A 13,595-nucleotide genomic window follows, 5' to 3' on the forward strand; every position below is an offset into this window, starting at 1 on the left:
TAAAAGGACAGCCTACACAATGGGACACAATATTTGGAAACAAAATATCAGAAAAGGCCAGAGTATATAAAGAGACTGTTCAACTCAACAACAAAAAGACAAACAACCCAATAACAAAATGGGCCAAAGATGTGAACAGACACTTCTCAGAAGAGGAAATAAAAATGACTAAAAGGCACATGAAAAGATGCTCAACTTCCCAGGCTATTAGGGAAATGCAGATCAAAACCACAATGAGATATCATCTCACACCTACCAGAATGGCCATTATCAAACAAAACAAAAGAAAAAAACAGAAAATGACAAGTGCTGGAGAGGATGTGGAAAAAGAGGCACACTTATCCACTGTTGGTGGGAATGTCAAATGGTACAACCACTATGGGAGGCAGTTTGGTGATTCCTCAGGAAGCTAAATATAGACTTGTCGTATCATCTGGCAATACCATTGCTAAGTATCTATTCTGAGGACAAGAGGGGAAGGACACAAACGGGCATTCGCACACTGATGTTTATAGCAGCATTATTTACAATTGCCAAGAGATAGAAACAGCCTAAATGTCCTACAACAGATGAGTGGCTAAACAAGCTGTGGTATATACATATGATGGAGTATTACATAGCTGTATGACAGAATAAAGTCATGATGCATGTAACAACATGGATGGACCTTGAGGACATTACGCTGAGGGAAATTAGCCAGAAACAAAAGGACAAATAGTGTATGGTCTCACTGATAGGAACTAACATTAATGAATGAACTTGGAGAATTTCAGTTAAGAACAGAGGTCATCAGGAGATAGAAATAGGGTAGAGATTGGGTAATTGGAGCTGAAGGGATACAGATTGTGCAACTGGACTGATTGTAAAAATTCAGAAATGGATAGCACAATATTACCTGGTTGTAGCACAATGATGTAAGTACACTGCATGAAGCTGAATGTGAAAATGATAAAGGAAGGGGGCTGGGGGCACATATGAAACCATAAGGAAACACAGACAATAAAGACTGAGATGGTGTGATCTAGAAATGCCTAGAGTGTACAATGATAGTGACTGTTGTAGTTCACTACCTGCCAGAATGCAACACACCAGAGACAGATTGGCTTTTAATAAAAAGGGATTTATTTTTTTTTAGTTCTTCAGAGGAAAGGCAGCTAACTTTCCACTGAGGTTCTTTCTTATGTGGGAAGGCACAGGATGGTCTCTGCTGGCCTTCTCTCCAGGCCTCTGGGTTCCAACATCTTTCCCCGGGGTGATTTCTTTCTGCATCTCCAAAGGCCTGGGCTGAGCTGAGAGTGCTGAGATGAGGTAGGCTGAACAGCTTAGGCTGTGCTACGTTGTGCTCTCTCATTTAAGCACCAGCCAATTAAGTCAAACGTCATTCATTGCAGCAGGCACACCTCCTAACCGACTGCAGATGTAATTAGCAACAGATGAGGTTCACATCCCATCGGCTCATGTCCACAGCAACAGAACTAAGTACGTTCACCTGGCCAAGTTGACAACTACCACAGTGACCAAATGTAAAAATTAAAAATATTTTTGCATAAGGAAGAACAAAGGAATGTCAATATTTCAGGAAATTGAAAATAGTCATTCATATTTTAAAACTTCAACTTCTGTGTGAGACTAAAGCAAAAAATGTTTATTTGGTACAAAATTTATAATTTGACTAGTGCATTTCCTAATTTAATTTATATGGACACATTAACTAAACACCATTAGCACATGAAACCTTGAATAAGGCATGAGATTTTGTAGGTCTGTCTAGGGTGATGCCCTGATAAATCCCAGAGTGATTTGAACAGTGAATAAATAAGTATTTTCAAAGTCGCCTTGGGGGAATGGCAAGAAAGGGGGAAAATTCAATTTCCCCATTTGGAAAATTCTTGATATTCTCCCAAGCAGTGGGATAATCAAATGGTACGTGAACCTCATCTGTTGCTAATTACATCTGCAGTCGGCTAGGAGGCATGTCTGCTGTAATGAGTGACATTTGACTTAATTGGCTGGTGCTTAAATGAGAGAGTGCAACGTAGCACAGCCTAGCAGCTCGGCATTCCTCATCTCAGCACTTGCAGCTCAGCCCAGACCTTTGGAGATGCAGAAAGAAGTCACCCCGGGGAAAGTTGTTGGAACCCAGGGGCCTGGAGAGAAGACCAGAAGAGACCATCCTGTGCCTTCCACGTAAGAAAGAACCTCAGTGGAAAGTTAGCTGCCTTTCCTCTGAAGAACTAACAAAATAAATCCCCTTTTATTAAAAGCCAATCCGTCTCTGGTGTGTTGCATTCTGGCAGCTAGCAAACTAGAACAGCATGTTTTTACATATTTTTGAGAGTACACAAATTCATAAAGCCACTTTAGTAAAGAAATACAGCAATGACACTGGGACTAATATTTTGAACTACCTCACTAACAGCAGTGAAGAAATACATCTCTCTCTCCACATTTTCTCCAGACTTGTATCTCTGTGTACATTATTAAACAGTTTTATTTGCACATCATATAATTCAACCTAAGTAAAACATCAGTGGTTCCCTATTTAACCACACAGCCGTGCTTTTGGCATCACAATCTATGAAGAAATTTCCTTGTCTTCTGCAAAGAATTCCACACCCTTCCCCCATATCCCCTGATTACTGACATTTAGTTTTCAGCCCAACTATTAAAGAATCCTGTAGCCACCTTAGCTTTCCATGAAAGGGTTTCCAGCATATTCCTTTCATTATACATTTTAAAATACCTGTTCCTCTGCCTAAACCATATTGTATTTTTACTACAATCAATATTAGAAACTTTTTATTAGCCAATTACTTCAGGGAAAAGGTTTCGACTAAAACTTTTGCAAGAAATATTGTACAGGACAATTCCATAAATTATTCATCTTTGCTTGTTCCTCTTTTCCCATACACTCAAACAGGCAAATGTTCTCAGAAATTGACTGTTTTCTTTCTACTTTGCCCCCTGCTCTTCTTAAGCATTTAAAAAACATACTTCTCTTTTAGCTCACAAAAGATTTTTAAATAATGCACTTTTTTCTGCTTTTTTCAATTCTTTATTAGAGAAGTTGTTGGTTTACAGAACAATCATGCATAAAATATAGGATTCCCATACACCACTCCTCCAAAAAACTTCCATTTTTTAATGTTTAACCTTTAACGTTTTTTAATTGTATAACATATATACAAAGCAAAGAAACAAAAAAGCAATAGTTTTCAAAGCACTCTTCAACAAGTAGCTATAGGACAGTTCTCAGAGTTATGTCATGGTCTAACATTCCATCGTCTCAGATTTCTTCCCCTAGCTGCTCCACAGCATTGGAGGCCAGAAGGAATAAATATCATTCCCCCCCACCCTTACATGGGACATGACATCGAGGGGTGAAAGTCTCCCTGGAGATGTGGAAGATGACTCTCAGGGATGAATCTGACCCTGGCACCATGGGATCAACAATTCCATTCTGACCAAATGAAGGAAAAGAAATGTAACTAATAAAGCATCAGTGGCAAAGAGAGTTCAAATAGAGTGGAGAGGCTACTCTCAAGGGTGCTCTTACGCAAGCTTCAGATAGACATTGCTACCTATCATAACCTGCCGAACACCAGCCAGGACCTTTCCAGACAATTCTAAAGAATACCTAGGGCAATACATTAGATTCCACAAGAGTCTATGCACTAGTGTAACTTTCCAGAAACCTACAACCTCCAGATGGGTCCATGGACCAGACAAGTCTTGAAACCTTGAGGACCCAGCCTCTCCAGAACATCAGATATTTCCATCTCCCTACCCCATACTGGTGACAGACCCTTCCAACATGAAAAAGTAAGAATAGCCCAAACACCCTGAAAGAGAGGGATAGAAAGATCAAATGTGATTGTAGAATTACACAAAGAAGATAGGATCTAACAAATGAATATAATTGGTGAATCATTAAATTGATATCTCTTTTAGTCTCCAATATCTTAGAGCAGCTACAAGTAAAAACCTAAAATTGTGGGAATGTAACCCATACCAAATTCTGAAATATGTTCTACAACTAATTGTGGTGCTGTGCTTTGAAATTTATTGCTTTTTTGTATGTATGCTATTTTTCACCAAAAAAAAGGGAAAAAATTCAATTGTGATAAAAAAAATATTTAAGCCTTCTAGCCGTCTATATTCTGGAGCAACTAAAAGGAAGGATCTGGGTGGATTGTATGGTAGTCCATGACAAACTCTGGGATCTGTCCTGTAACCACGTGTTGAAGAGTGCTTTGAAAACTATTGCTTTTTTTATTTCTTTGCTTTGTATATATGTTATAATATTCAATAAAAAGTTTAAAAAAATGATCAAGGGCTTGGCCTAATGTTTGAAACAGTATCTGGGGTTGCCTGCTGGTAATGTTTAATAGTTTCATATTTTTTCTCCCATCCCTAAAGGAACTTTACCAATACTTTTTGATTATCTGCTTAATCTATTCTGGGATATATCCAGTCATTACACTAAGCTATACAGGATTAAAGGTCCTCATTTTTATTCTGGGCTCCCTGTGTTTGGGTTGTTTAAATGAGCTATCTAGATAGGTTGAGTTAGATTATGTGCTACAGAAAATTTAGTTCTGGAAAAAATAAACCTTTCTTTCTTTAGTCTCAAAGAGTAGGTGAGGATGTAAAATATACACAATGTCTTCCTTACAGCTATGTTCTGAATTACCTCAATCCTGACCTGATTGCCTTCATTTTGATCCCTGAATACCAGGTTATACACATGTAAAACACCCTCTAAAGATCCAAAAATAATAATTACCACTGTGGACAAAATGTGACTCCTACAAGAGCTTACAATCTAGGCCCCTGTTTTCTTATAAGCATTTTCTAAAGCAGACCATGCCATAATTGCTCTTTTGTTTCTGGCTTATTTTACCTCACCAAATGTCCCACAGGTTCATTCACAATGTTGCATGCCTCACAATTTTGTTCCTTTTTGTAGCAGCACAATATTCGATCATAGGTATACACCACTGTTTGCCAATATACTTCTGTCAGTGCATCCTTCAGCCACCTCCATTCATCGGGTATTATGTATAATTTCCAAAGTTCACAGTCCATCAACACTCTCAACTTTATATCATTTCATTGTTCCCAAGAGAAAGATAACCAATAAACACACACCAAATAGGAAATCTAGACCTCCCCTTAACTCTTGTTCCTCCCCCCATTATTTACCCCTGCTGTTGCTGTGGTATTGCCGGTGTTTGCCTGTTAAACATAGCCCATATCATGCAATAGCACTTTTCCACCTATGCCCTGAACTTAAAACACTCTTTGTACAAGAATCATACTTTTGAAGTAGTTCATGCAAGAACTTATTTATATTTGTAGTATTAATCAGTGGGACCCATAGGTCTATAGAGCCCCTTTCACTCATGTTTACCTTCAATATGGTAATATTACTTATAGACCCACTATTGAACCACCTTCATGTCTATTCCTTTACATTTGAGTTCAGCCTCATTAGCTAATCAATCACCCATCTCTAGCATCTATGTATCTCTAAATCCCCTACATTTTGTATTATAAGCCTCTGGTTTTACCTTTACCATGGTCATAAAAGTGGAGCCATACAATATCTATCCTTTTGTGTCTGGCTTATTTCACTCAGCATTATGTCCTCAAGGCTCATCCATCTTGAAGTGCCTCAGGATATCATTTCATCTTACTGCTGCATAATATCCATCGTATGTATATACCACATTTTGTTAATCCATTTGTCTGTTGATAGGCACTATATGGGCATTATATATAATAATGATGCTATGAACACCAGTGTGCAAATGTCTGTTTGTGTCACTGCTTTCACCTTTTTGGGTATGAGTAGTAGTGCTATTTCCAGGCCATAGGACAACTCTATTAAGTTTCCTAAGGAGCCACCAAAATGTCTTTCATAGTGGCTGTTCCCTTATACATTCCCACCAGCAGTGCACAAGTATCCCAATTTCTCCACATCCTTTCCAGCATTTGTAGATTCCTGTTTGTTTAATAGTAGCATTCTTATAAGTGTGATCTGGTATCTCATTATAGTATTGATCTGCATTTCCCCTATACCTAATGAAAGTGAGCATTCCTTTACGTGCTTCTGAGCAATCTGTATTTGCTCTTAAGAAAAATGTCCATTCATATCTTAAGCCCATTTTATAATTGGGTTGTTTGCTCTTTTGTTGTTGAATTGCCTGATTTCTTTATGTATATGGGATATCACACCTTTGTCCGATATGTAATTTCCAAATATTTTCTCCCATTGAGTTGGTGGGCTCTTCACCTTTTTGACAGTCTTTTGAGGTACACAGGTATTTGAGTTTGAGGAATTCCCATTCATCTGTGTTCTCTTTTATTGCTTGTGCTTTGGGTGTAAAGTTTAGGAAGCTGCCTCCTGAGTTATTAGGTCTTGAAGATGTTTCCTTACATTTTCTTCTAGAAGCTCTATGCTACTAATTCTTTTATTAAGGTGTTTGACCCACTTTGTGTTAAATTTTGTAAAGGTGTAAGATAGGGTCCTCTTTCATTCTTTTAGCTATTGATATCCAGTTCTCTCATGTCCATTTACTGAAAAGACTAATTTGTCCCAGTTCACCGGATTTGGGGTTCTTGTCAAAAATCAGTTCACTAGGGGTTGCAAGAGTAGTTCAGTAGTAGAATTCTCACCTGCCATGCAGGAGACTGGGTTCAATTCCTGGCCCAAGCACTTCCCAAACAAAAAACCAAACAAACAAAAAAATTTAACAAATGGTGCTGCAATAATGGGATACTCACACGGAAAAAGAATGAAATGTGGCCCCCCACCATACAGCACATGAAAAAAAAAGAGAGGGGGGTGGGCAATGGTGGCTCAGTGGCAGAATTCTCACCTGCCAAGGCTAAAAAAAAACCAAAAAACAAAAAACAGTTGATCATAGATTTGGTGGTCTAGTTCTGCACTCTCTATTTGACTCCATTAGTCAAATGCTTCTATCTTTGTGCCAGTACCATGTTCTTTTGACCACTGTGGCTTTATAATAGGTTTTAAAAAGTCAGGGAATGGTAATCCTCCCACTTCGTTCTTTTTTAGGATGCTTTTAGCTATTCAGGGTCTCTTCCCTTTCCAGATTAATTTAGTAACTAGCTTTTCCAAGTCTTCAAAGTAGGTTGTTGGAGTTTTGATTGTTACTGCATTGAATCTGTAGATCAATTTGAGTAGAACTGACATCATAACTGTATTTAACCTTCCTATCCATGAGCAGGGAATGTCTTTCCACCTATTCAGATCTTCTTTGATTTCTTTTAGCAACATGATGTAGTTTCCTCTGTACAAGGCCTTTACTTCTCTAGTTAAGTTCATTCCTAAGTACTTGATTCTTTTAATTTCTATTTTGCATAGAATCTTTTTCTTAATTGACTTCTCAGTTATGTCATTGCTTTTGTATAGAAACGTTACTGATTTTTGCACATTAATTTTGTATCCCACCACTTTGCTGAATATATTAGCTGAAGTAACTTTCTGTCCTTTCTCAGGATTTTCCAAGTATAGTATCATGTCACCTGCACATAATGAAAGTTTTACTTCTTCCTTTCCAATTTGGATGCCTTTTATTTCTTTGTCCTGACTGGTTGCTCTAGTTAGAACTTCTAGCATAACGTTGAATAACAGTGGTGAGAGTGGGTATCCTTGTCTTGTAACTGATCTTAGGGGGAAGTGTTTCAGTCTCTCTCCATTGAGTAGGATGCTGGCTATCGGTTTTTCATTTATTCCTTTTCATTATTCCCAAAGGTAGTTACCTTTGATTCCTATCTTTTGGAGTATTTTTATAAGAAAAGGATGCTGAATTTTGTTGAATGCTTTTCAGCATCAATCAAGATGATCATGTGATTTTCTCCTTTTGATTTGTTATAGTGCTGTATTACATTAATTGATTTTCTTGTGTTGAACCATTCTTGCATTCCTGGTATAAACCCCACTTGGTCATGGTGTATAATTCTTTTAATGTGCTATTGGATTTGATTTGTTAATATTTTATAGGGAATTTTTGCATTGATGCTCATTAGGGAGATTGGCCTGTAGTTTTCCCTTCTCATAGCATCTTTACCAAATTTTGGTATCAAAATGATATTACCTTCAGAAAATGAGTTAGGTAGAGTTCCTTTTTCCTTAATTTTTGGAGAAGTTTGAGCAGGATTGGTGTTACTTTTTCTGGAATGTTTGATAAAATTCCCCTGTAAAGCCATTTGGCCCTGGGTTTTTCTTTGTAAGAAGATTTTTGATGGCTGAATGAATCTCTTTACCTGGGATTGGTTTGTTGAGACCTTCTATTTCTTCCTGAGTCAGTGTGGCTTGTTTGTGTGTCTCCAGGAATTTGTCCATTTCATCTAAATTGTCTAATTTGTTGGCGTATAGTTGTTCATAGTATCCTCTTACAATTTCTTTTATTTCTTCAAAGTCTGTGGTAACACACCCCTTCTCATTTCTGATTTTATCTGCATCCTTTCTCTTTTTTTCTTTGTCAGTCTTGCTAGTGGCCCATCAATTTCACTGATTTTGTCAAAGAACCAACTTTTGGTTTTATTATTTCTATTGTTTCTTTTGTTCTCCCATTCGTTTATCTCTGCTTTAATCTTTGTTATTTCTCTTCTTCTACTTGCTTTGGGGTTAGTTTGCTGTTCTTTCTCAAGTTCCTCTAGGTTTGCTGTGATGTCCTCGAGTTTTGTTCTTTCTTGTTTCTTAATATAGGCATTTAAGGCAATACATTTCTCTCTCAGCACATCCTTTGCCATATCCCATAAGTTCTGATAAGTTGCATTCTCATTTTCATTCATCTCCACATAGCTACTGATTTCTCTGCAATTTCTTCAACCCACTAGTTGTTTAAGACTGTGTTACTTAATCTTCATATATTCATGAATGTTCTCATTCTTTGGTGGTTACTGATTTCCAGCTTCATCCCATTGTAATAAGAGAAAGTGCTTTGAATAATTTCAATATTTTTTAATTTTATAAAGACCTGTTTTGTGCCTGAACATACGATCTATCCTAGAGAATGTTCCATGAGCACCTGAGAAGAATGTATATCCTGGTGTTTTGGAGTGTAATGATCTACATATGTCTGTTAAGTCTAATTCATTTATCAAGTTGTTTAACTTCTCTATTTCCTTGTTGATCTTCTGTCTGGTTATTCTATCTATAGAGGAGAGTGCTGTATTGAGGTCTCCTACTATCATTGTTAAAACATCTATCACTCCCTTCAGTTTTGTTAATGTCTGTCTCATGTACTTTGGAGATCCTTGATTGGAACCCTAAACAATTATGATTGTTATATCGTCTTGGTGAATTGACCCTTTAATTAGTATATAGTGTCCTTCTTTGTCTCTTATGATGCCTTTACATTTAAGGTCTATTTTGTCTGATATTAGTATAGCTACTCCTGCTTTCTTTTGGTTACAACTTGCAAGGAAAATCTTTTTCCATTCTTTCACTTTCAATCTATCTGTATCCTTGTGTCTAAGATGAATCTCTTGCAAGCAGCATATAGCTGGATGATGCTTCTTAATCCATTCTGCTAATTTGTATCTTTTAATTGGTAAGTTTAGTTCATTAACATTCAAAGTTATTACTGAAAAGGCATTTCTTGAATCCACCATTTTGTCTTTTGGATTTTTTTTTTTATCAGATCTATATATTCTTTTCCCTCTTTCTCTTTGTATTCTTTAAACTACCCTTAGTGATACTCTTTAACTCTGTACCCTCCTCCAGACCTAACTCTCCTATCTTTTTTTTTTTCCCAGCCAGCAGAACTCCTTTTCGAATCTCTTGTAGGGCCAGTCTCTTGTTGACAAATTGTTTCAGGACTTCTTTGTCTGTGAAAATTTTAATCTGTCCCTCAATTTTGAAGGACAATTTGGCTGGGTGCAGAATTCTTATCTGGAAGTCTTTCTCTTTTAGGATCTTGAATATATCATACCATTGCCTTCTCTCCTCCAGGGTCCTAGTTGAGTAGTCTGAACTCAGATTTATTTGATTTCCCTTGTATGTAGTAGATTGTTTTTCTCTTGCTGCTTTGAGGATTTTCCGCTTCTCTTAAACATTTGACAGACTGATTAGTATGTGCCTTGGGGAAGGCCTATTTGGATTTATTCTGTTTGGAGTTCTTTGGGCTTCTTTGACTAGTATATTTATGTCATTTTTGAGGGGTGGGGAGTTTTCCCCCATTATATCCTCAACTACTCTTCCCAGCCTTTTAATCCTCTCTTCTCCTTCTGGGACAATGATTCTTATATTTGTGCACTTTGTTTTGACTATCATTTCCCTAAGTTCACATTCAATTTTTTCCATCTTTTTTTGCCATTTGCTGTTTTGAGTCTTCAAAGTCAATTATCCTGTTCTCTATATCACTTATTCTTTCTTCTGTCTCTTCAAATCTGTTACTGTGTGCCTTCAGTATGTCTTATATTTGGTCAATAGTCTTTTCTATTTTTCTATTTATTCTTTCAAATTTCTCTTTGTGCTCTTCTACTGGCTTCTTGATATCCTTTATATCACTTGCTATCCCACTTATTTTATTAAGTAGAGTTGTATGAACATCTTTGATTAGTTGTTCCAGCATCTGTGTCTCCTCTGGTGTTTTAATTTGGTCATTAGGCAGGGCCTAATGTCTACATTATGATATGCTTAGTGATCTTCTGCTGTCTTCATGGCATGTAAAGACTTTGGGAGTTGATTTCCTTCAGTAGTCTAAGGCCTTGTGTTTGCAGGATGGTTGTACAGCAGGGGGCATGGGGTGGAACATTCAGTATGGTGATTTGTTTCAGGGTAGGTATAGGCGCAGGTTGGGGATGTTATGCGGATGCTTGTGAACATGGGCACCCAGCAGCCAGGGAAGATGTAGCTATGCGGGTGCACTGGTCTGGGGGGCAAAACCCTGGTGTGGGCTGGTCTAAGGCACGGGGCCCTTTGTGCGCATGCATAGAAGTGTGGCAGCAAGCCAGCATTACACTTTCATGGACTGGCGGCAGTTTTGATCCAGCTGTGCAGGTCAGCACTTTGTCAGAGCTGGGAAGTATGGCTGAGGGCTATGCACATGCACAGTTTTAGGACTGCTGTAAAGTGATTCCCAGAGCTGAATGACGTGATGTGGGTCCCATCACATGCATGGACCTGGTAGTTCTGTAAACAGATGCGCTGAGCTCAGGGGGTGCAGGGTGAGGCTGTATGATACCATGGGCAGGGGTCGGCACAGCCTCGGTATGGAGGTCAGTGCCTGCAAAGGGAACAGATAAGGGGAGGTAGTGCTCAGAGGGATTCAGGAGAGGTGGGGGGGCCTGCACTTGGGGTGGGGGGCAGGTATGTGCACTGGGGGCTGGTGGGGTGGGAGTGCGGTGAATGGGAGGGGGTGAAGGGGTTCAGTTGCATGGAGTGTGGGGTGAGTCACTGGTCATGGGGCTATACTGGTGAGGGTAGCGTACCCAAAGAATGCAGTCTGGCTTACTTCCTAGTCCCATGCTCCTATCTGTGCACTCCTGTGGGTTCTGCACCTCTGCACCAGGCTCCAGCTTTCTGCCTCTTAGCTCCTTGGCCTCTGCAACCAGGGCTGCTGCATGTGGTGCAGAAAGCTCTCCGAGGTCAGCAACACTCCCAAATCACTGCCTTAGTCGCCCTCCGGTCCCTTCTCTATCTTTTCCGTGGAGAAAGGCTAATATTAAGCTACTCTAGTTGGCCATCTTTCTGGAAGTCTCTTAATTTTTGTTCTTTGAATGGGCAGGCACCAGGAATAAACTGGGTCTCTGGAATGGCAGGTGAGAACTCTGCCACTGAGCCACCATGGCCTACCCTCTTTTTTTTTTTAATGTAGGCATTTAGGGCAATAAATTTCCTTCTCAGCACAGCCTTTGCTGCATCCCATAAATTCTGATAAGTTGTATTCTCATTCTCATTTGCCTCCAGATAGCTAGCAATTTCTTCTTTGACCACCTGGTTGTTTAAGAGTGTGTTATTTAAACTCTATATTTTTGTGAAAGTTCTCATTCTTTGGTGGTTATTGATTTCCAGCTTCATTCCATTGTGATCAGAGAAAGTGCTTTGAATAATTTAATACTTTTACATTTATAAAGACCTGTTTTGTGTGACCTATCCTGGAGAATGTTCCATGAGCACTAGAGAAGAATGTTCATTCTGGTGTTTTGGGGTATAATGACCTATATATGTCTATTAAGTCTAATTCATTTATCAAGTTGCTTAACTTCTCTATTTCCTTGTTGATCTTATGTCTGGTTGTTTTATCTATAGAGAAGAGTGGTATATTGAGGCCTCCTACTATTATTATTAAAACATCTATTGCTCCCTTCAGTTTTGCCAATGTCTGTCTCATGTACTTTGGAGCTCCCTGATTGGGAGCATAAACATTTATGATTATTATTTCTTCTTGGTGAATTGACCCTTTAATTAGTAAATAGTGTCCTTCTTTGTCTTTTCTGATGTCTTTACATTTAAGGCCTATTTTGTCTGATATTAGTATAGCTCCTTCTACTTTGTTATATTTACAACTTGCATGGAAAATCTTTTTGTATCCTTGTATCTAAGATGGGTTTCTTGTAAGCAGCATATAGCTGAATTATGTTTCTTAATCCATTCTGCCAATCTGTATCTTTTAATTGGTTAAGTTCAGTCCATTAACATTCAAAGTTATTACTGAAAAGGTATTTCTTGAATCCGCCATCTTGTCTTTTGGATTTTTTTTTTTTGTCAGATCTATATATTCTTTTCCCTCTTTTTCTTTTTACCCTTTAAGTTGTCATTACTGGTACCCTTCTATATTGTGCCCTCCTCCAAATGTCACTCTCCTGTCTTTTTTTTTCAACTGGCAGAACTTCCGTTAGTACTTCTTGGAGGGCCAGTTTCTTATTGATAAATTCTTCCAGGATTTGTTTGTCTGTGAAATTTTTAATTTGACCCTCAGTTTTGAAGAACAATTTGGCTGGGTACAGAATTCTTGGCTGGAACTCCTTCTCTTTCAGTATCTTAAATATATCATACCACTGCCTTCTCACCTCCATGGTGCCAGATGAGTAGTCTGAATTAAGTCTAACGTGGTTTCCCTTGTAGAATGTTTTTCTCTTGCTGCTTTCAGAATTTTCTGCTTCTCTTCAACATTTGATAGTCTGAAGTATATGCCTTGGGAAGGTCCATTTGGATTTATTCTACTTGGAGTTCGCTGAGCTTCTTTGACTTGCATATTTATGTATGTCTTATATAAGAGTTGGACGGTTTTCCCCCATTATATTCTCAACTAATCTTCCTGGCATTTTACTCTTCTCCTTCCTGGACACCAATGATTCTTATATTTGCATCCTTTGTTTTGTCCATTATTTCCCTGAGATCCAATTCAAATTTTTCCATGTTTTTGGCCATTTTTTTTTGAGTATTCAAAGTCAGTTGTCCTGTCCTCTAGTTTGCTTATTCTTCCTTCTGCCTCATCAAATCCACTGTTATGTGTCTCTAGTACATTTTTTAATTTGGTCTACAGCATGTTTAACCTCTGTGATATCTGCTGTTTTTCTATTTATTCTTTCAAATTCCTCTGTATGCTCTTCTA

At 38.2% G+C, this 13,595-nt stretch overlaps 1 protein-coding gene and 1 long non-coding RNA gene across 2 annotated transcripts in view; one reads left to right on the plus strand and one right to left on the minus strand.

Moving 5' to 3' along the window:
• ZSCAN12 (zinc finger and SCAN domain containing 12) overlaps window positions 1–13,595 on the plus strand; it is a 53,073-nt gene that overhangs the window by 21,129 nt on the left and 18,349 nt on the right. The window lies entirely within an intron of this gene.
• The window catches only part of LOC143685220 (uncharacterized), a 37,731-nt gene that overhangs the window by 18,969 nt on the left and 5,167 nt on the right, over window positions 1–13,595 (minus strand). The gene's annotated exons all lie outside the window — the stretch shown is intronic.

This window comes from Tamandua tetradactyla, chromosome 5 (genome assembly GCF_023851605.1).
Source record: "Tamandua tetradactyla isolate mTamTet1 chromosome 5, mTamTet1.pri, whole genome shotgun sequence".
NCBI lineage: Eukaryota > Metazoa > Chordata > Mammalia > Pilosa > Myrmecophagidae > Tamandua > Tamandua tetradactyla.